At 49.7% G+C, this 23502-nt stretch overlaps 1 protein-coding gene and 1 long non-coding RNA gene across 5 annotated transcripts in view; one reads left to right on the top strand and one right to left on the bottom strand.

The window, feature by feature from the left end:
• Rtn4rl1 (reticulon 4 receptor-like 1) overlaps window positions 1-23502 on the bottom strand; it is a 73777-nt gene that overhangs the window by 15552 nt on the left and 34723 nt on the right. The gene's annotated exons all lie outside the window — the stretch shown is intronic.
• On the top strand, window positions 5858-8945 carry Gm35169. Of its 3 annotated transcripts, XR_003949716.1 has the most exons (3): window positions 5858-6323; window positions 7326-7415; window positions 8276-8945. It is a non-coding gene; the product is annotated as a predicted gene, 35169 (long non-coding RNA). The 3 variants fall into 3 exon arrangements; XR_001780264.1 differs by having other exon boundaries at window positions 5858-6115; window positions 6524-8945; XR_001780263.1 differs by having other exon boundaries at window positions 6524-8945.

Below are 23502 nucleotides of genomic sequence, written 5' to 3'. Positions count from 1 at the left end.
CCAAATCATTACAAATTCACACCCCCATTCTACCAGTGAGAACAACAGAAGCTCAACACACGACAGCCATTTGCCCAGGATGGTAACCACTGTGATTCAAACAAGATGGAGCTGGCAGCCATGATGGGAGGACCCCTGGCTCTTAAGGAGAACCGCTCACTCCGAGACCATCTCTTGCTCCCCGGTGGACAGTCTCCCTCCTCCCCAGTCTCTGTTATTTACTTCCACTCCTTAGGCTTCAGGCTCAGGAGGCCTGAGAAAGGACAAGGCAGATGGGGAAGGAAGTGGAAATTCTGTGTAAACCCTCATCTGTATCACAAAACTTGTCTTAAGTGCCAGCCCTGCGGATTTGCCGGAGTTAGCATGACAGAGGTGGGGCTGAAGGTCAGATTAAATTGGACTAGTAACCCCCAGAGGGATACTTGAAAGAGGTTGCTAAAGAAAGAGTTTCCGGCAGGGACTCGGTGGTTGAGGCAGTCAGTGGCTGCATGCAAAGCTGACCTGACCAGGTCAAGCCTGCTTAGAGGGGCCTAGCAGTGACAGGTCCAGAGGTTCACAGGAAACCTGAAATCTTGCCTTTTTCTCCCAGTAATGAGTTGGTATAAAAATGGATCCTGAATAAAATTGTCTGCAGTTTTCAAATTTCAAAATGCATTAGTCAAAATATATCAAATTTCCATGTACTGGCTTCCCACCTGCTCTGAGTGGGACCCCTTTTCAGCTGGAATACATTGGAATATGAATCACCCCCTGAGAGGCAAAGGGGATCAGGGGGAGGGTAAGGTCCTCTTAGAATATGCCAAGTCCTGGGCTCCTTTCCCAAGGCTACGTTCCATCGATGATAACATTTATTTTCTGGGTGGCCCAGAACCTTGGCCACTTCCTTCAATCTCAGATTCCTAACCCAAGCCCCCACGCTCTGTTTGGCCTTTGCCACAAAGGGCAGAACACAGCCTTCTCCTACTTCAGCCTTTAATGACAGCTAGTGTGAGCATTGCCCAAGCTCACTGGGAAGGCAGGCCTGTAATCCTAAGGCAATACCCAATGGCAACTATGACCTCATTTGCTCCCTGGTCTTCATTTGTATGAGACAGGATCTCTCGTAGTCCAGGTTGCCCTTAAAGTCAAGAGGCCCCTTGTCCCTTCTGGAAACACTTCCAAGTTCAGAAGCAGGACTTGGCCATTTCCATCTCTCTGGCTGGCTGTAGCTCCTCACTCTGGCTTAGCCTCATCTCCATGCATCCCTGTTCTCTAGGACTGAGCTCCAGCTCCCACTTGGTCACACCTGTCCCCGGGGAAACTCACAAGAACATGCTCAGCACCCGTTTTCATGGGGTCTGATGGTCATCCTTAAAGACAGCATGTAGTCCACTAGACCGTCCACTGACGTCACCGTGTGGGTACCTAATAAACAGGTCAGGCTCACCGCATCCTCAGCGTGTCTCCTAACAGGCTTCCCCATCCCCGTGGCTGAGGGAGCTGTTCTTTTGGTTGCTCAGGTTGAAAGTGCAGAGGCTGTTTCCCTGTCTCCCTTTCTTTTATCCTCTTCTCCTTTGATTCCCTACATCCCCGACTTCCCCATCACACTTTACTCTGTCTCCTCCGCCACTGTCCTCTGCCCCCCAGACCCTACGATGGCCTCCTTCCTGGGTCTTTTTATTTTTGTCCCATCATCTCCACACTCCACACCACGGCCAGAAATATTTTCGAGAATAGTAAGTACAGGACCGGGAGGGATGCGGCTCAGTGGTACAGCATTGGCCTTGCCTGTGCTACCACACAAACACCACAAAACAGAACAAATCAAAGCAAAACGAACGCTATCACTCTGTTACTCTCCTGTTTGAAATCTCCATGCACCACAATGAAATTCAGCCTCTCACCAGCCCACCGTGCCCGCCCTCACGATGGCGCTGACCTCTCTAGCACCACGCTGTACCAGCTAGGTCAGAGCAAGCTCTGCTGCCTTGGAGTTTTGGCTTTGCTTTATGGTAAACTCCACACATCCTTCCTACATGTGAGCACCACACACTTCGCCATTTGAAAGCTCACAGTTCAGTTGCATGTGTGGTGTGCACTCACAGCATTGTGCCAGCCTCCACCATTATCTAGTTCCGGAATATTTCCCTCACCCCAAAGGGAGACCACATGTCCATTAGCAGTCACCCCCATACTCCCTCCCCCAGCCCCTGGCAGCCACAAATCTCCTTTAAGTCTCTCTGGACCTGCCTGTTCTGAATCGTTCATAGATTCAGAATCACATAACGTTTGCTTCGGAGTTTGAACACTGGCTGTTTCTACAAGGCCGCGTATCCCAGGCAGGGCCTTTGTAGGGCTATCTCTGTTTTGGCTGTCAGGTCTCAGATCAGACATCACCTCCCTGTTTTAGAACACCCTCCCCCTGCCCCCAGCCACTGTTGATTTCATAAGAACCCTACTCCATTTATTCCCCTCCCTGCACTCCTCTAGTACCTGGTTTAATTATTTGCTTATGTGTTCCCTGTCCCCAGGACAGTGCTGGGCCCTCAACAATTATTGGTGGTCTGAAAGAACCAACGCGCTATCTATTGCTCTACACAGAGCCATCTAGCTTGCTACAGAAACCCAGGTGAGGCGCATGGAGGAGCGAGGAGGGAAATCTCAGAGGGAAGGTCAGCCTCGGCGGCAGCTAGCACAGAGGATCGGAGACAGCTTTTGAAATAGACGAAAGTACTTGGGCAAGTCCAGAGGCTGGAGGAACATGCCAGTTAGGAGCTGTAGACAGTTTTCAACCTGTCCTATTGTTTCACGAGCCTGCACAGAGGAGACATCCCAGGCCTCAGAGTTGGGGCTGATACAACATAGAAAGTACAGTGGAGAGGATGGAGTCTCTTTTGTTTGTCTGTTTCTTTCCCACCACAGCATCCTCCCTACCCCCCAGGTCCTAGCACGTTCACTGTTTCATCGGCAGAGAGAACCAACTAGGTCCCAGCTGCTTTTACATCATTGTACAAACAGCTTTTAGAAACATGGGGAGATGGGCGGGGGAGGATGCATTACAGGCAACCGCAGCTTACTCCAGGAGTCAGGGAGGGGTCTGCCCTTCGACTTGCTCTCTTTAGGAGATATAGAGGGCCAGGATAGGCCTGGGACCAGCCCACCCCCACCCCATCAGCTCTCCTTATCTTTCCTAGCTGAGCTCCCAGCTCCTCTGGGCACAAAGATGTCTGTGAAGCCACTGTTCTTCATTTCTCCTGATTGAATCAAGCCCAGATGGTCCAGGCCCTGTGGCTCTAGGAGTCCAGCTGGGCTCCCAGGAGAAGAGGCCCTTCCCCAAAGCCAGAAGGCTCAGAAGAGCAAATTCAATTGTGTACAAGGCAGGCACCATTAACCTGTCTGTGGACTGAGGCACCCCTTACTGCATCCCCTACTTCCTTCTGCCAGCAGGGCCTATGCAGTCCTCCCTTCTGCTTCTATGGAATCCTAGCCCACCTCCTCCTCAGCTGTGCCCCTCCTCTCTCTTCTCTCTGTTCACGATTCTCATCACTGGGGTCCTGAGCACCAGAATGGAGTTTAAGCTAACGAGGACAACAAGCCCATGGGAAAGTGGCTGGTGCATCTCATGGGCAAGGGGCTGAAGATGCAAGGGACCATCTGAATACAGAATTCTGGGATCTCAAGTACCCAGCACATGATCTAAAGCTGTGGTCTCTAGAAATCACTGAAATACAGCTATTTCAGCTGGGTGGTGGTGCACACATCTTTAATCCCATCACTGATTTGGGAGGCAGAGGCAGGCAGATCTCTGAATTTGAGACCAGCATGGTCTACAGTGTGAGTTCCAGGACAGTCGGGGCTACACGGAGAAACTTTGTCTCAAAACAAACAAATAAACAAACAAAAAAGGAAAGAAAGAAATATGGCATTTCAAAGATTCACAATAAAAAAAAAACTTGTAGATTATTTCATGAATAGCTTTTATATTGATTTATGGAGATATTTTTTTTTTAACTTTTAGATTTATTTACTGTGCATGACTAGGGTTATAGATGGTTGTGAGCTACCATATGAGAGCCGGGGCTGAACCTGGATCCTCTGCAAGAGCAACAAATACTCTGAACAGCTGAGCCATCGTTCCAGCCCCAAGAAAGAGGAAACATTTTAATATATTGAATTAAATAAAAACATTTTTAAAAGCCAGGCAGTGTTGGCACACACCTTTAATCCTAGGATGAGGCAGAGGGCAGGCATCTAAAGATTTACTTATCTTATGTATATGAATACACTGTACTCATACAGATATACACTGTCATTCTCTTTAGACACACCAGAAGAGGGCATCGGCTCCCATTACAGATGGTTGTGTGCCAACCATGTGGTTGCTGGGATTTGAACTCAAGACCTCTGGAAGAGTAGTCGGTGCTCTTAACCACGGAGCCATATCTCCAGCTCTGTTCTTAGCCTTTGCCTACTAGAAAGCTTCAAGTCCATCAGCCTGCCTTCTATTGGACAGAATTGGTGTAAAGCGAAGCCACTGGCTTGGCCTGAGGCTTATTGCCTTATTTTTCTTATGTTTTATACCTGTATGAAACTATCTCCTATTACCTTTTGTTTTGTGTGAGTGTGTGTGTTATATGTGTGCATTGGGGGAGGGGACATGTGTGTCTGTGCATAGAGGCCAGAGTCTGGTGTCTGATAAAGAGTAATAAAATGTCTGGCAGGGAGAACTCTGAGGGGTGCTACTTGGAGGAAGCCAGTCCTGAGGCCCCCTCAAAAATCCCCATATACACACTAGAAAGCCAGTAGCTCCCCAGTGGAGGAACTGTCCAGAAGGTTCCAGAGAAAGAAAGGGGCGTGGCTTGTAGAGGAAGGGCCTTGTAGTCCCTCCCTCCTTCCTCTAGCGTAGACCTTGACCCCTGGCCATTGTGGAGTCCCTCTGACTACTTCAGTGGCTTACACTGTTGTGGAAAGCAGCAAGAAAAGATCCTGTTCAAATGTTTAAGAATCCAGGATGCGAGCCTGCGAAGCTGGGCGTGGTGGCGCACGCCTTTAATCCCAGCACTCAGGAGGCAGGGCCAGGCGGATTTCTGAGTTCGTGGCCAGCCTAGTCTACAACGTGAGTTCCCAGGACAGCCAGAGCTATACAGAGAAACCCTGTCTTGGAAAAAAAAAGGAATCCAGGATGCAAGCGGAGCGGCGGTGGCTCAGGTGGCTCATACTTTGAATCCCAGCACTCAGAGGCAGAGGCAGGTGGATCTCTGTGAGTCTGAGGTTAGCCTAGTCTACAGAGTGAGTTCCAGGAAAGCCAGGGGTACAGAGAGAAACTCTATCTTGAAAAAAAAAAACCAAGCCAAACCAGGATGCAACTCTTGATTGGAGAGCAAGTGGAATTCCTGAAATAGCTGGAATAGTGCCCAGGAGTGCCCCAGAGCCAAGCAAGGCAAAAGTGGGGGAAAGGACGACAGGGCGAGGACGCGGTTCAGTGGTAGATGACTTGTCTACATTAGAAAAGCCCTGGGTTCTAGCCCTGGTAGAGGAGAAGAGAGGGTGCAAAAACGGACAGTGCCTGAGGCGGGGCCAGACCTGATGAGGTGAAAGGATGCCCACCGGAAGTGAGGACAAGGTGTACGGGAAACAGCTTGTGCTGTAGTGGCGGGCTTTGGGTAGGGCTATTGGGGTAAAACAGTTGAAGTGTTTATAAAAGGATAGAAGAGAGAGGGTTATATTCTATGGAGGTGTGATGAGGTGTGGGGAAAAGGGGTGTCTCAGCAGAGAAGTCCCTTCCCCCTGAGGGAGCATCCACATGACGGTATAGTATAGAATAGGGTTTATTCAGGGCATGGGAAGGGGAGTTAAGAGGGTAGTAGAGGCAGAGAAAGGCAGAGAGAGAGTAGAGGAGTAGAGGCCGGCCATGAGCACTCAGAAAGAGAGAGAGAGGGGAAAGGGGCGAGGAGACAGAGTGGAAGCAAGAAGACAAGAGGGCAAGAGATCGAGGAGGGGGCAAGCAGCCCTTTTTAGAGTGGGTCAGGCCTACCTGGCTGTTGCCAGGTAACTGTGGGCAGAGCTTAGACAGAATGCTAACAATGGGGATCTGCTGGGAAAGGAGGAGGTGTCCTTGGACTGCTGGGCAGGCCAGGTTGGAGCTTTTCATACCTCCGTGGGAGGGTAGGGAGGTAGAGGACCTTAAGGAAGCCTGGGTGACCCTCAAGGACCCATGGGGCATTGGCTCAGGGCAGTCCAGGCCTGAGCTCCCATGGCTGGTCTTGGAGGTAACCTTCCCAGAGAGGCCCTCTGGCTGCTCCCTGCTCCCCTGGCCTGGTCCTGCCCTCAGCCCTGCTTCACAGGTAAGTTTGAGTGTCTGACCAAGGAGTGGTTTTTCTCACCTGGGCGTGGCTTAGTTATCGAGCCCAAGCCTCAGAAGAAGGCCCTGGCTTCCTGTGGCCCAGCCCAGGAAGAGATAGATGGCTTGCTTGCTTTTCTACTTTAAAGCTAGAGGCAGGCTTTCAAGCTCTTCACTCTGGCTCCTGCCTCCCCCCCCCCTTAGGAACAGGCCTGCTCAGTTATGCAGCCCAGATCACGGGCATCTCCGAAGCTAATGAATGATCCGCACTTGGGCTCAGGTCAGCAGACCCTGCCAGCTTCCCGGGTCCCGTCTTGATGGCTCATTATTGCAGCATTCCCAGGAGACGGATGGAATTTTTTCCGCCATCACCTAATTACATTCCAGCTCAACGTGAGACGGTGACATGTGTCCAATCCACACACGATTCCCAATAAGCCTGAGACTGTTCCCACAGAGGGTGTGAATGGGGATGTGTTAATCTTGAAGTGTGTGTGGAGCGATTTCCTGGGGAGAGCCCCAGATGAGAGCCCCCTCTTCTGTCAGAAGCAGACAACCCCACCTGGGTAGCTACGGAAGTATGTGTGGACAGAAGTCACTGCAAAGAGAAGTGGCAGGGGGCGGGGGGGGGGGGTATGGGAAGGCCTGTCACAGAGACAGGAGGGGACTCTGATGGTCTGGAAGTCAGGGTCTTGAAGGTACATCCAAACTGTGCAGGGGCTCCTAGACAGGACTCCTTCCCCATGCTAAGAGGAGTGCCTCAGTGTGTCCCATCCCTAAGGCATCCTTGGTAATGGGAAGTACACGGTTTTATCTTTAGTGGCCCTGAGGCCTGGATACTTCATTATCTCTCTGCTCAAGACAAGGGACAGTGATGCAGGGTGAGAATGGTCCTGGCTCCTGTTCTATCTCCCAAAAATGGAAAGCAGAGTCGCTGCCCATGCCAATACTCTTCACTGTTTCTCCTGTAATGCTCAGTGGCCTTTCCCACACCCATCTCTTTCAGAGCCTCAAGCTCTCTGCCCCCCTCCCCCCAAACCACTCTCCTATGCTGACAGATGGAACGGAGCAAGAAAACAAAGGATGACGTGGGCAGGTAAGAGGGTACAGGTGGCAGCCAGGCCCAACCAAGGCCCTGGGTTCCAGCCACCGCTGCCTCGGAAGGTGTGGGAGTAGGGCTCTGGTTGTCATGTCTTTGGGTTTGCCAGAGGGTAGCGTTTCCAGATTTGTACCTGCAATTGGTTAACACCCGTATTTGAAAAATAAAGCAGACAAGAACCAGTGTGTGGGCAAACACCACTCCACCTGTAGCCTGGATTCTGCCTGAGGCCATGGTTGCCAACAGCTGCCAGAACTGTGTACTCACAAGGAGAGTACTTTCCTCCCCGCCAAGCCCCACTCCATGGCTCCCTTGCTGCAGGCCTGTTTCAGTTGTTCCCATTGAACAAAACCATGTAGAAACGAAGCAACTGCCTTTCCCATCCCTTCACCGGAAGCAAGATGACTCCCCTTCCCACCTCTTCAAGCCCTGTACCCGGGGACAGAGCCTCCTTCTCATGCACCAACGCCCGGTTATACCGAAATCCCAGTTCCCCCTTTCCACCTTGCCTCAGGTGCCCCTGAGGTCAGAGCCGCCTTAAAAATCTCCTCCTCCCCAAATTCCTCTGCAGAACTCTCTCCTAGAACTGCTCCGATCTTTCTGGACATTCCAGTCGGTCCCTGTCTCAGGCACCCTTCTTATTTCTCAGCCCCGGTCACAGGCATCTCTCATATGTCATTTTACCATGGGTGGGGTAGGGTGGGGGCAGGGCGGCGCACATCCTCTGTAACCACGATTTCCCTCTTACTCTCCTAACTCTAGATCAGTGCCAAATGGTTTGCATGTGTGTCCTGTTGGGGTCTCCATGCCTTGCCCCTCTCCTAAACCTGTCCCTCCACCACCCTGTCACTTTCTAGAAAGCACAAGCAGCTCAGGCTTCCAGGAAGCTGGGACTCTGCGTTCTCTTGGTCACTTGGATCCAGTCTACCAAGTCCTGTAGCTCCTACTTCTGAACTTCCGGTGCTTTAGCTTGTACTTCCGGTGCTTTCTCCTGACTGCTCAGCGGCTTCCTACCTGTCTCCTGCGAGCGTCCCATTCTCCTGCACCCTTCTCTTAGTGCCTCTGAAAGTTGGATCTGATGACATCACTCGATATCTGTGACCCTCTCTTCAGGAATATGTCTAACTCTGCTCAGTACCCTGGACTCAGCCAACATTCGCATCGTGCCAACACCTCAACAGGAGGCTGTTGCAACTCCTGGTGCGCGCTGAGCTCTCTCCTATCTCCAGCCTTGGGTCATGCTGTCTCCTCCATCTGGGACACCCCTCTTAGCCCTCACCCATCTAAATATTCTTTTGTTGTTTGTTGTCTTAAAGACAGGGTTTCTCTGTGTAGCCCTGGCTGTCCTGGAACTCACTCTGAAGACCAGGATGTCAGAGATCCACCTGCCTTTGCCTCTTGAGTGCTGGGATTAAAGGCGTGCACCACCATGCCCAGCTTTGAATAACTCTCCTTTTAAACTTGGCCCAGGCCAAATGCTTTCTCTTCCCTTTGAGCCTACCCAGAACACTGTGTTCATTCAACATGGCCTCAAGGTGTCTGTTTTCATGGAGGTATCTATAGGCAAGTGAGAGACTAAATAGAGGAATACTGCCAGACCATGGATAAAAATAACACTCGGACCCACAGTCTGTGGCACCCAAGCAAGGAGACCGGCCTAGTTCTCTGCTGTAACCAGCCTACGAGGCCGGCTTGGTAGCTATAAATTAGAGTACCACTGTATGGCAAAACTCAGCCTTTTACCTTGGGGTAAAAACCAGCCAGATCTTGACTAACTTCATTCTGTTCCAGCTTCCAACTTGGGATAGCTAGAGAAACCAAACACTTAGCACTAGCCAATTACATTTGGGTTTCTGGCTGCAACTTCGCCTACCTACAGCTTTCCATGTTAGCTGCCTCCAAAGAGAGCTTACTAATGCCTTTCCCAGTCCTCTGTCTGCCTTTGGCTCTGATAAAATGCAAGTGACGGCAGCCGCCCCCTGGCTATAACCCGCTTTGAATAGAAAGCCTTTATTCTTTGATTTGTTATTCTTCATTTATTACCATACATGTAACAAGCATTGCTGAAGGTAACGGTTTGTGAGGCTTTGAATACAGCTTGTATCCACCAAAACCCATGGTGAGACCTGGTCCCCAATGTTGGAGGCAGTCTGTAATAGGAATAGTTCGGGTCATGAAGGCAGAAGTCTCCTCTCCAGGATGGGCTAACACCTTTTTTCTACAGCTGGGCTCTTGCTTTAGGACTGGGTTGGGTTCCACAAGCACAAGATGTAATAAAGCAAGGTGGGCTCTCATGTTCCTTCAAATGTGCCTCCCCACCCACCCACCGCCCTTCCACCATGGGTCGAAGCATCAAGAGACTTTCTCCAAAAACCGACAAGAAGTCAGTGTCTTGGACTTCCCAGCCTCCAGAATCATGAGCCAAAAGAAACAGTTTCTTTCATGTATCAACCAGTAGTCTGTTAGAGAAACAGAAAATGGACTAAGACAGGGCTTGCAACAAAACTAATCCATTATCTTAAATAGACTCAGCAGGACAGCCATTCCCACTGGGAGCGTCCCATGTGGCTGTAGTCAGACGGTAGCAGATCCTGAAGTCATCTGGGGACTGAACTAACATGCCGGACACCTGAGCCTGTTTCTTCCTGTGGGTTTCTCTTCTCAAAGTTCTCTCTCTCACACTGGCCTCTTTACTGGGATTCTCAGTGCCCCAAAACACACGTTAGGCTGTTTCTATTCATCTTGTTTTGTTTTAGTTTTGTTTTTCTGAGACAGGCTCTTTCTACATACCCCTGGTTGTCTTAGAACTGACAATGTAGACCAGGCTAGCCTCAAACTCAGAGATCCGCCCAGGTAGGTCTGATTCTTTTTTTGGGACAGGGTCTCACATAGTCCAGGTTGTCCTTAAACTTGCTATGTAGCCAAGGCTGGCCTTGAACTCTGGATCCTCCTGCCTCCACCTCCTGAGTGCTAGAATTAGAAGTGTGTGTCCCAATGCCTGGCTGATATTTTATGTATATGAGTACACTGTAGCTGTCTTCAGACACCCCGGAAGAGCACATTGGATCCTATTACAGATGGTTGTGAGCCATCATGTGGTTTTATTTAGTTTTTTATTTTATTTTATTTTATTTTATTTTGGTTTTTCGAGACAGGGTCTGTGTAGCCCGGCTGTCCTGGAACTCACTCTGTAGACCAGGCTGGCCTCGAACTCAGAAATCTGCCTGCCTCTGCCTCCCGGCTGCTGGGATTAAAGGCGTGCGCCACCACGCCCGGCTTGGTTTAAGCCTTCTTAAGGCAACAGGTACCTGTTGTAGTTTCATTTTCACTTTATTTATGAGCTAAATCAAGTCACAGGATCAGGTGTGGTGGTGCTTACCAGTAAGCCCAGAATGTGGGGGACTTAGGTATGAAGATTAGGAGTTTACATCAGCCTGGGCTAGAAAGCAAACCCATGTCTCAAAGAACAGGGTCTGTGCAAGCCTCAGGACTTGAGTTCAATTCTCAGCACCCACATTAGAAGCTGGGTGTGGCTGTGCACATACAAGTGCCTGTTATCCCAGTGTTGTCATGGGCAACACAAGTGCACCCTGAGGGCTTTCCGGCCAGTATGTCTAGATGAACAGATGAGCTCTAAGGCCAATGACAAATCCCATGTCAAAGGAATAAGGCAGAGAGTATTGGAGCAGACACCTCACCTTCTCCTGTGGTTTCCATGTGCACAAGCATATGTATGCATGAATACACAGCATAATATACCACACACACACACACACACACACACTTAATTTAAAAGAGAGGGAGATATTCATGATCACACACTCCTGTTTTTATACCACTTGAAAACTGGAGGCAGGAATCAGAAGTTCAAGGCGAACCTTGGGTTGCATAAAACCCTGTCTCAAAAACCAAACACCAAAAAGTCAACTAACCAACCAACCAAACACACACAAACCAAAATAAACTAGGCAGCAGACTCAGCCCAGATTCGACACAGGAAGGGACCTCACGCAGGCTCGAGTGGCCACAGGGTGGGGCCCTCTTTGGAGATTGGCACATGTTCCTTCTCCATTGACACTGCTGTTCTTGACTCTGCCCTCCACGCCTGGCAGGAGGCCTGAGCGAGCTGCCTCTCAGCAATGCTCGAAAGCTGTGGGAAGGAATGAGAGATGGCAGAGCCAACAGATGGACAGAAGGGCTCCATGCAGGCTTCCCTGCCTGCAGGCCCCACCACCACGTTTAGTTCACATAAACACTGCTCTTTACCGTTGAACGCGCCTCTATTTTTAAACCTCTCAAGCAGTGAGAGGTGCTTAACATTTTTTGAATCAGGGACCCCTTAAGCAATCATACTGCAGCTGTAGGAGACCCCTCCCTAAGGAAGTGACAGCACAGTCACTCGTAGCTCTGGAACAGGTTAATGACAGATGCCCTTTACTGAGCCCCCACCAAGAGGCTCACAGTGAAGGGAAAGTCTCCACTATCCATTTGATACTACCATGTACTTCAGGTTCCAAATTTCCATCTTGGCACCATTCCCGCCCCCCATATTTATTTATTTATTTATTTATTTATTTATTTATTTATTTATTTATTTCATGTATGTGTGCTGTCTTCAGACACACCAGAAGAGGGCATTTGGATCCCCATTACAAATGGTTGTGAGTCACCATGTGGGTGCTGGGAATTAAACTCGGGACCTCTGAAGAGCAGTCAGTGCTCTTAACCATTGAGTCATCTCTTTAGCCCTTGGCATCATTCTTTTTTTTTTTTTTTTTTGGTTTTTCGAGACATGGTTTCTCTGTGTAGCCCTGGCTGTTCTGGAACTCACTCTGTAGAGCAGGCTGGCCTCGAACTCAGAGATCCGCCTGCCTCTGCCTCCCAAGTGCTGGGATTAAAGGCATGCGCCACCATGCCCGGCGAGGGCATCATTCTTTAGGCAGGAAAGATGATGCTGAAGAGGTTAAAGAGACTAGATGTGGTAGCACACACCTTAATGCCAGCACTTGGGAAACAGGCAGGAGCAGCTCTGTAAGTTCAAGGCCAGCCAGAAAAACATAATGATGAGGAGGGAAGAGTGATTATTAGAGAGTGGCAGAACCTGGATTCGGAGAAGACAGGTTTGATGGTAAAGTCCAGATGTTCCCGAGCATAGCACCACACAATTTCAGAAACTTGGGAATCCTCTGAACTATGAGCCTCGGGTCAGGAATTCTTTCTCCAGCCATTCCATAGTGGTGCACACTCTTAGTCTCAGCTCTCAGAGGCAGAGTCAGGTGGATTTCTGAGTTTGAAGTCAGCCCAGTATACAGAGTAAATTCCAGGATAGTTGGGACTACACAGAGAAACTCTGTCTCCAAAAAACCCAACCAAACAAAAAGAATTACTTCTCAGGGCTGAAGAGATGGCTAGGTAGGTAAAAGCACTTACTGCTGTTACCAGGAGGGATGGTGCACTTCTTTAATCGTAGCTCAGGGGAGGCAGAGGCAGGCAGACCTCTCTGAGTTCAAGGGCAGCCTGGTCTACACATTGAGTTGCAGGCTAATCAAGATTACATAGAGAGACCTTGTCTCAAACAAACAAATAATCAAATGAATCAGAGGAAATCGGACATAGTAGTTTATGCCTGTAATCCTAGCACCTGGGCAACTGAGGCAGGTGACTGGACAGCCCCGAGAGCCACCTGACCCTTCCTTCCCATGCTTGCAGCCCTGCTGTCCTGGAAGCACAGCACTACTTCTTCACCTGGCCTCCTCACTATGACTCCTCCTCTGAAGTGCTCCCCCTTCTCTAGGTCACTGCTTCATTCTCCCTAGAGCTCTCCCTAGCCTTGAACTACCTCACAGTGGCTCCTGCTTGCTCCTCTCCTGTTGAGGGCTTTCTCCTCTCCTAAGCAAGTGTTATCTCACAGCCTTAGCTGTGGACCCTACAGGAACAAAGATCCACCCCCATGACTTTCTCACCTGACTCCCAGGCAGTCTGGCATCCATACTATTAGTGTGGGAACTTGCTTCTACTATGCTGATCTTCAGATGTCTGAGTCCTTCAAGGCCAAGGTGGAATGGGAGTTCACAGGGTACAGTGGGGCTGACAGGACTGGACACGTCCCCTTCATGCAGAAAACTAAGATAGGGCTTGTTTGGTTTTATTTTGTTTTTAATTTTTAAACATTTATTTTATATGTTTGAGCATTCTGCTTGCACACTTGTATATGGTGTGCCACATGTGTGCCTGGTGCCCAAAGAGGTTAGAAGAGAGTGTGTCAGAGTTGGAGTTACAGGTGCTTGTGAGCCACCAAGTTGGTGCTGGGAACAGAACGCAGGTCCTCAGCAAGAGCAGCAAGTGTTCCTAACAGCTGAGCCATCTTTCCAGCCTTGGGCCTCATTTCATCTGCTGCTAAGCGGGATATCTTGTCAATCTGTATGGGACTCAAGTTGGCTGCAGACTTGCAGGTTTGTGCTAACACAGCTGGCCAAACACCACCTTCTGGAGTCTCACAAAAGCATTTCCCTGGTGTCAGTCTAAACCAGGCCACCCATCAGCTGTGCCAACCTCATGCCCAGAAAGCAACAAGTTAGGCAAGAAATGCCATAGTTCCAAGGACAGAGGTCCTTAGCCCCTCAGGGTCAACTTGAGGGTCGCCATTGCTGTCCTGCAGGCCTTGGTTCAAGTATGTACTCTGTAAGTGATGTTAAGTTTAGCTCTCAATACTACCACAAAGCAAACTGCCCAGTAGTCTGGGGTAATGGCATAAACCTGTAATCTCAGCACTAGGGAGGCTGAGGCAGGAAGATGAAACATTCAAGGCCAGGCTGGGCTACACAGTGAGATTCAGAGCAGCCTGGGCTATAGAGGAAGACCCCCAAAGAGTTTTGTTGTTGTTGTTGTTGTTTGGTTTTTCAACACAACATGTCTTTCTGTAGCCCTGGCTGTCCTGGAACTCACTCTGTAGGCCAGGTTGGCCTCAAACTTAGAAATCCGCCTGCCTCTGCCTCCAGAGTGCTGGGATTAAAGGCGGGTGCCACCACTGTCAGAGTTTCCAAAGAGCTTTAACTGAAGGGGAGAGGACCCCATAAGTTGGAGGTCTCTGGCTAAATAAAAAATGAGAAAGGGGGAAAAGCCAGCTGAAGGCTGGCACATGCCTTCCTTTGCTTCCTCAGACCGAGCCACTCCTGCCACCGGACCTTCCTGGCTTGAGGGACTGTTTCCCTCTCAACTGTGGGGCAAAACAAGCCCTTTCCCCCTCAAGCTGCGTTTTGTTGAGTGTTTGGCTGCAGGATGAGGGAAGTTACTAACACACCTGGGCTCCCCCACAAGCCTGAGGGTTGACACATGCTTCCAGCCCCAAACTGGGGCTGACTTCTACCCTTACTGTATAGTTCTGAGCACCAAATAGACTTGCCAATTCTTTGAGAAGACACAGTGTGGGAAGCGAAGGAAGTCCCCAACAGTGGGGAGCTGTGGTTGTACAATTAACCTAAAAGCCTCTTATTAGCATCTTGGCCTAAAAGGCCCCACACACCCACACAGAAATCAGTCTCCCTTCTCCAGCACGGCTTCCAGCTTAGGGTGGAAAAAGGGTTTCAGCAGAGATGTGGGCTGATGCTCACCCTGAAGTTCAGAGCAGCCGAGAGAGCACAGCTCCCTCGGGGGCACGGGGATTAGGCTGCGCCCCTGTGACAAGAGCTCAGAGAGCTAACACCACATCATCTCAGCAGCCCCTTCGCCATTTGCAGATTTATTCAATCGAGAGCCAATTCTGACACAGTTTCTTTCAGGCAACTCTACCTTGCAGGTGTGCAGAATTTATTTGAGATAAAGAAAAACCATTAGAGAGAGAGAGAGAGAGAGAGAGGGAGAGAGAGAGAGAGAGAGCTCGCAATCTTCAAAGCCCACCTCTGAGACCAGAAAGAAATAAAAACAGTAGCCCGTACAAATGTGCAATTAAGTTTCCAAATACTTGGGAGCCATGAGAAACGTCAACCCTGCAGAGAACAGGTCTTTAAGGCAATTTTCTTGAACTCTATTCAGCACTCACTCAAAATGCCTTTTAAAAATAACATATGATTTTCCTCCCTCTCCAAATGCACCCTTGTTCTTTCTTTTCCAGGTAAGAATGAAGCCAGCTCCAGGGTGAGAAAGGCAGTCACTCATTTTGATAAGGGATGGTGGACTATGTCTCGAGGAGGGCAGACAATAAAACTAAACCAACATCCCTGGTCAGCGGTACAGGCACCTTGCGGAAATGTGGGGAGAGCAAGGGGGTCTTTGCCCACTGGGAGAAGGCCCATGGTTAAACTCGGTTCTAAAGAGGTATTTGGCCACAGCCTGGGCTGAGTTCAACAAATCCCACTCTCCCCAGGTGGAGATTTGGTTCCCTGCAAGAAGGAGAAGGGCTCAGTTCCGCTGTAAGATTTGCTAAGAATAAAAGGTTCTCCTCTCTGCATGAGGCTGAATGAGCTACAGAGAGGCATAAGCGAATGTAGCGTGCTAGCGTTGCAGAGGGACATGAGGCCCACACCCCAGTCTTACCACGGCAGCAGTGGGACTCTGGAGAGCTAGCTGAGCCTTCCCAAACCTCAGTTCCTAAGCTATAAGATGAGAGTAACCCAGGGCTGCCAGGAAGCTGTGTGGGTTTGCTGCGAGAGTACACAGTAGGTTATAGTTCCCTGAGGCCAAGCACAAACACAGCAGCTGGGGTTCAAGTCCGTGTACCAACTGCAGATTGCCCCCACCCCTTCCCACCAACACTAAGGGCTGACACCATGTATGGAGACAGCACAGGTCATGGCTGACAGACAGCCCAACCTTTGGGTAGGACTCAACTTTGAATTTGGTCATTTAGTGTCTACCTGCCCTTCACCATAGCCCTTAGAATCTCTGACTATTCCACTTCCTCATCTGTGAAATGGGAACACTAAGGATATGATATCCACCGCATGCAAAATGCTTAGCTAGTGCCTGGCCCATCGTAAGTGTCAGTGAGTAATAAGCAATTATTTTGTTATCATTTATAGCTCCCTTAGATCAGCCTCCATGTGCTAAAATTTAATAAGGTTTTGCTTCTTTGTATTTATTTTTACAGCTTCTTTCTATTTATGGCAAGTGATACTGAGTCTCCATTTACAGAAGTGTTATCAAGTTTCCTTTTTGGATACATTTATTTAAGCTAAAGTGGGTCAATCTAACAGAAGGAAAAAAAAAAGAAAGGGAAAAATGTACTGCAGGTGGTACACAGATGGGTGAGCCACTGGGAAGGTGTGAGCAGGAACCTCAATTTCGGGAAGCCCCCAGATAACCTGTAAAAAGCCAGGAGGCAGGCAGACCCAGGATGTACCCCACTCTCCCACTGCCACAAACAAGGTTGTCCCAAAGCCAGCAACTGTGACAGTGACCTTGGAGCCCGCCTTTCCCCATCTTTGAGGGTTCTTCCTAGATTCACTATCTGGACTCTGGCCGAAGACCGTAACTCCTCTCAGGGTGACTTTTCCAAACCCAGAGAGTTGTGCATAGCCCTCCAAGACCCTTGCCTGCCTGAGACCCCTCAAGTAAAAGAAACTCCTCAGATCCCCAGGCTGATCTGGCCTGAATCCCGGCTGGGATGGGAACTAGGGACTGGAGACTGAAGACCAAGGACTACATGAGGTGGGGTTTCTAGGGAGGGAAAGCAAATGCTATCCTTGTACAACTTCTAAGGAAAGACTCAGCAGCTAGGAAATAAAAACACCCTCCTGGCTCTCGCCAAGGTGTTACAACTCAGTCCCAGTTGCCTGGCAACCATGCAGGTGCACGATAGGACAAATAGCGTTCCCAGGGAGCCAACCAGCGCCTGCGGGGCCGGCCCAGGTGGGAGCTGGCGCGGGGGCGTTGGCCTGCATCCTGCAACCCTTATCAGCACGCGCACCCCACGACCTTGCTGCCCCTCCTAGATGGAACAGACATTGCTTCTGGAGGTCCAGATAGGGGAGGTTTACCAAGCCTTGCTGAGCTGCGTTTAGTCTCACCGTGCCCCTGCCTCCTCTGCCTCCTTCAGGCGTCCGCTCAAGGGCTATGAAATTAGGGGCTGAGGAACTTGACCTAGTGCATCTAGCTCTCACCCACTCCCGCTCAAACCCATACTGCGGAGCACCCTGAGAATGAAGACAAGTGACACATTCCTCCCTGGGACCTAGGCTCTCTTTAGCATGTTGATGTACTCTTTCCTGTCCCCAGAGGAGTAGCTAATGGAGCATAGCCTTGGGGGAGATATCTGGTGGACTCCCGCAATCGCCATCCAAGCGGAAGCATCCAGGTGGGTTCTGCCTGGAGCCTCCCCGCAACAGCAGCCACGAATAGCTGCTCGGAGCTCGGAGCTCAAGCTTCAAATTAGACCTGCCTAAGGATTCCAACCGGGACTAACTGGCCGTATAACCTTGAACTCGTCCCTTAACCTCTCAATCTGCTCATCCATAAAATGGGGGGAAAGCAGGGCCCACTTTATGGGGCTGCTGTGACGACCTAGTGCAGCCATGCACATAGAACACTTAGCACCGAGCTTACCCAACATTGAGCCCTTGATTCATGACAGAAAACCAAACAGTTCCACTGGGATGTGGAAGCTGTGGCCATGGCACAAGCCACACAATAGCTGGAGAGACTCCCACTCAGACAACCGTGTATCTGAAGCATCCAGCAGGCTCTCAGACAGAGGCCCCAATGAAGAATGAGCTACTGACCTCCCCTATGGGTGCCCAGCTAACGGGTGTAGTTTCTGCCTCCCAGCACATGCAAAACTATACAAAAGAAACAGTGAAACTGAGTGTGGTGGTGTGGACCTGTGTGCGCCAGCACTTGAGAGGAGGAGAATTAGAATTTCAGGCCATCCTGGGCTATGGAGCAAGACACATCTCAAACATGGCTGAGGATGTAGTTCAGTCAGTAGAATGATTGTCTGGTATGCAGGAAGCCCTGGGTTGTATCTTCAGCATAAAAGTGGGCATAGTAGCATGCCCCTGTAAATCTAGCACTCAGGGGCTGGAGGGTCGGCTCAGTGGTTAAGAACACTTGTCATTCTTGCAAAGGATCTGGGTTTGAGTCCCAGGACCCACATGGAGGCTCAACATTTCCACCAGGCACCAGTCATGTATGGTCCATAGGCATACAATTCAGGCAAGGTACTCATTCACAGAAAATAAAATAAATCTAATAATAAACAAGTAATACATGAATAAATAAGTGAAAAAAAATTCCTAGCACTCCTAAGTGGAGGCAGGGGGATCAGACCGTCCTCAGCTACATAGCAGTGAGGACATCTAAGCTTCCTGAGGCCCTGTTTCCAAAAAAGGGAGGGGGAAGGGATGAGATGGCTCAGTGGGCAAAGGGGCTTGCCACCACACTTGATGACCTGAGTTCCCTCCTTAGACTCTACCTCCAGACACATGTACACACGTCACAAATACACACACAGACACACAGACACACGCACAAAGTAAAAAGCCAGACATGATGGTTTACAACTATAACTTCAGAATTTAGAAGACTGAGACAGAAGAATTGCGGTGAGTTCCAGGAAAGCCTGGACTATAGAGAGAGACAGGGTGTCAAAAACAAAACAAAAATCCACACCAGGCTGTGTATGTAGCTTGGCTGGTGGGGGGCTTATCAAGCACACACAAAGCCCAGGTTTCAATCTCTAGCATAAAGCAGACGTGGCAGCACATACTTATAAGCATTTAGGAGGTGGAGGCAGGAGGATTGGAAGTTCTAGATTAGGGGCTGGAGAGATGGCTCAGAAGTTAAAAGTACTGACTGCTCTTCCAGAGGACCCAAGTTCCGTTTCTAGCACACATATGTGGCTTGTGGCTCATAAGTGACTTCTGTTCCAGGAGAATCCAGTGCCCCTTTCTGGCCTCTGCAGGCCCCAGGCACACATATGGTGCACAGACATACATGCAGACAAAACACTACCCATGCACATAAAACAAAAATTAATAAAAGAAGTTCTGGATTATTCTCAGCAGCTACACAAGTTTGAGGCCAGCCTGGAATGCATGAGCGTGTCTCAAACAGCAAAGTGAAAATAAATATAAACAAAAGATTAATTAGTGGGTTAGCTAATTACATAGGTTCCCTGGTGAGGGGTGGGGTGGATGGCTCCTCCTTCCCTAGCTGCTTTCTGGAGCCACTCCAGCTCCCTGGGAATCTTCCATCCAGGGCACAGACCAGAACTTACAAGGGCGAGTGATGAATCAGATTCTGTTTTGGTGATTTCTCTTTGTTAGCAGATAGGATGGTCCCGGGTCATCTCCTGCTGTCTCACCTGCATGGTGACTAACCAGAGCCCATCCTGAAAACTCTATTACGTCTTATCCTGACCATGCTTCCAGAAAGGAGACTCAAGATGCCAGAAAAGAGGCTGGAGAAACCTTTCAAGATAATAAGAGTAAAGCTTTGCAGTGCCGACCCCAGGGCCAGCTTTGTGCCCTGCACCACGCCTGTAGGACCCCAAACTCAAGAGCCCAGCAAGTGCTTGTCACCACCATTTTCTAGCCAGCAAACTCGAAGCCACAGGTGCCTGCAATCAGGAAGTGGCAACCCCACAGAGCTAGATCAAATCCTTTGTCTCAGCTTCTTGCTCCCAATAGTGTTTTTCTCGCCTGGCACATAGCTGCAACCCAACAAATACCAGGAGGAGGAAGAGGAGGAGGAAGGCAGGTAGATGGGCAGTCCACAGCCTCCACGCCCTCTAGCCTCCATCTCCCAGGGAATTTGTCCAAAGCCTGGCGGGGGAGTTTTGGGACAGCAGTTGTCTCAAATACATGGCCCTACTTTGGATGCCCTGTAGGGGGCGCTCACCTCCTCTTGCACAGAGGTGGATACAGCTCCCGGGGCAGCCCTGAAAGTAGATGAGTATAGCCAATAGTTGAGCGGGAGGAACGGGAAAGAGGGTATATTAACAGGAATCAGAGACAAACCTCAGGGAGAGGTCAGCACCAGGTCCCCTTTGTGAGCTCCTTGGGGGAGAGGCGGAGGGTGGGGGTGGGGATTTTCCACAGTTCTGTCTCAATCTCCAAACAGCCTGCAACCAGAAAACTGGGCAAACATCTAATGGGGATGACACAGTAAGCCCCGTGAGGCCATTTGGTGAGAGCTATACTGAGACCCCATGTACCCATAGAGTCTTTGTTCAGTAATGTCACGTTATAAAACGATTACATTGTTCTTCCCAAGGCCTTTTACCTAACTCAGGACTCATGGTTTACTAGGCTCTTTCATAAAAGCAACACACACACACACACACACACACACACACACACACATACACACACACACACACACACACATATTCACCACCACCACCACCACCCCACACGCGCACCATTTTTAGACTTCATGAAATCTGGATCTGGCCAAAATGCCCAGATCTGGAAATTCCTTTTCCAAATAGAGGCCCACACCCTCCCATTCCCTGGATGGTGGTTGTGAGCTCTGTTCTCTGGACAGAGCAGCAAGAATTGGGTTAGAATAAGGGTTGTCAGGAGACCCTAAAACCAAGGAAATCCAGATCATGTGTTTCAGCCAGGAGGTAAGAGGGCATGGGAGGCGGCTCCCCACCCCTGACAGTGGACCCTTTGAGAGCCTGAAGGCTGTGGTTTCTACAGTATACCTGCACTCAGAACAGAGTTCTAGGGCTCTATACTTCTTTGATTGACTTGAATTTGAGTCTCACTGTATAACCCTGGCTAACGTGGAACTTGCTGTGTAGACAAGGCTGTTCTTTGTTTGTTTGTTTGTTTCTTGAGACAGGGTTTCTCTGTGTAGCCCTGGCTGTCCTGGAACTCACTTTGTAGACCAGGATTGGCCTCGAACTCAGAAATCTGCCTGCCTCTGCCTCCCGAGTGCTGGGATTAAAGGCGTGCGCCACCATGCCCGGCTTGACGAGGCTGTTCTTAAACTCACAAAAATCTGCCTGCCTCCGTCTCCCAACTTCTGGGACTAAAGCCATCATATTTGGTTTATTTTAGTTGTTTTTTGGGTTTTTTGTTTGTTTGTTTGTTGGTTGGTTGGTTTTGACAAGGTCTCTTATAGCTTGGGCTGGCTATAAACTTGACATGTAGCCAAGGGTGACCTTAAACCCCTGGGCCTTGTGCCTTTACTTCCAAAGTACTGATGGTTAAGCATGTGCCGCCACACCCAGTAATGGTGTATCCCAGGCTGGTCCCTGATTCCTGTTTCTCAGTGTCTGCCTACTGTGTGCACCACCTCAGTTGGTTCTAGGGAACTATGGACTCCTGAGATAGATCATCTGGGCTTGTGGGCGTCACAGAATCAAGACCAAGGTCAAGGCCTGGTTTCGGTGGCACCATTGACAGTCAAGAGAGGGACTTTCCCAGCTTCTAAGTCCGTTCACTTTTCTAAACCTGTACTGGGTTTTTTCATTAGGAGTCTTCTGAGTTCCTCCCAACTCAGGAGTCCTGATAATTCCCGTGGCCTTCATCTTCTATGGTCCGAAGTCTCCCTCAGGCCCATGGACCTGAGGGCAGTGTGTGTGTCAGTCTGTCAGACTTGCTTCTCAACTCTCCCAGAGGCCGCTGGGCCAAGTTACTCTTTTCTCTTTTACAGTTCCAGACCCTTTCTCCTTTGGCGAAGGTTCAGGGTAAGTGGTGGGACCTGGCTTTGAACCTGAGTCTGTTGGACTAAGCAAGTAAGACTTTTTTACCATCAGACACTCATTCACCTGTATGTCTACTCCACAGTCACGGCCCCTCCTTCTCACACCCACTGTCAACTCGGTCTTAAAAAATGACATGGGTCTCTGCCACCACCTTTGTACCTGTTGGCCAGAAGCCACAAGCCTCCCACTTTGTCCCAAGGGTCTGCTAACCACCTGGCTGATGGGAAATGAAGACTCTTGTCCCATCCATCTAGATCAAGTCCCATGGATCCCAGCCCCTTCTGGGGCCACTGCTCCATCAGTGAACAATTAATGGTTATGGTTGATTACGGGACACTTATGCATGGAGCAGCATAAACCTGGTGTGTGTTCCCAGCTTAAAAGCCCAGATTAATCGCCCTGGGCTGGCTCTGTCACACACAGGGATATATTTTCTTCTTGGAATTTACAAGTAGTTCCATCTGAGAAATAAACAACCAGAGATAAAAATTACATTGTCACAGCGCAGGTGTGATAGATGTAGGAAGCAAGCCGCTCTGGTCCTGAGGAGGCTCTCCGCCAACAGAATCTGCCAAATGAGACCGGGAGGAGCCCCAGGTAAGGGGAATGAGATGCTGATGGGATCCTGGCTGCACAGGAAGCCAGGAATCTCTGCAATTTACATTTCATCACTGTAAATCATAGCGTTCCCAGGCCAGCCTCCTGCAGCCAGGGTGAGGGAGGACATGATTGGCTGGAGACCTCCTCGGGGTGTCCTGCCTCTCAGACTGCAGGGAACTCCAAGCCTGACAGGATAATAAGAAATCCCCAGGTGAGGAACAAGCAGATGGTCCCTTGAGTAGAACCTTGACAACTCTGTCTCTGCTCAAGAGACACCAACCACCCCTGTCTTGTCTCTCTCTACCACTACTAGCTAACGGGAACCAGGCTTTACCTATGGAAAAAAAGCCATCTAGACGGCCACAGCGAGACCATGTGTGGTCATAGTAATCAACATTTATTGAGTACTTACTAAGTGCTCACTGCTCTGTGAGGTACGCCGTGGGATCATTTTGTACTAATCCTCAGGACAACCTTATAAAGCAGCCCTTGGGGCTACAGACATGGCTCCGTGGGTGAGAGAGCTTAATTTGCAAGCCTGAGAACTTGAGTTTGAATCCCTGGCACCCTCATGGAAAACATGACATGGCTTCGTGTGCCTGTAATCTCAGGGGTGGAGACAGGTGAATTCTAAAAGCTCACAGGCCGGCCAGCCTCCATGAAACATGGCACTTTCAGTGAGAGATCCTATCTCGAGGCTATTTGGGCAGGGTAACAGAGGAAGACACCTAATGTCTTGCTCTGGCCTCTGCATGAGCACACACATCTGTCCACTCACATTCACACACACACACACACACATTTGCACATACCACACATTACACACACGCG

This window comes from Mus musculus, chromosome 11 (genome assembly GCF_000001635.26).
Source record: "Mus musculus strain C57BL/6J chromosome 11, GRCm38.p6 C57BL/6J".
Classification (NCBI taxonomy): domain Eukaryota; kingdom Metazoa; phylum Chordata; class Mammalia; order Rodentia; family Muridae; genus Mus; species Mus musculus.
This window is presented reverse-complemented; position numbering and strand designations above follow the sequence as displayed.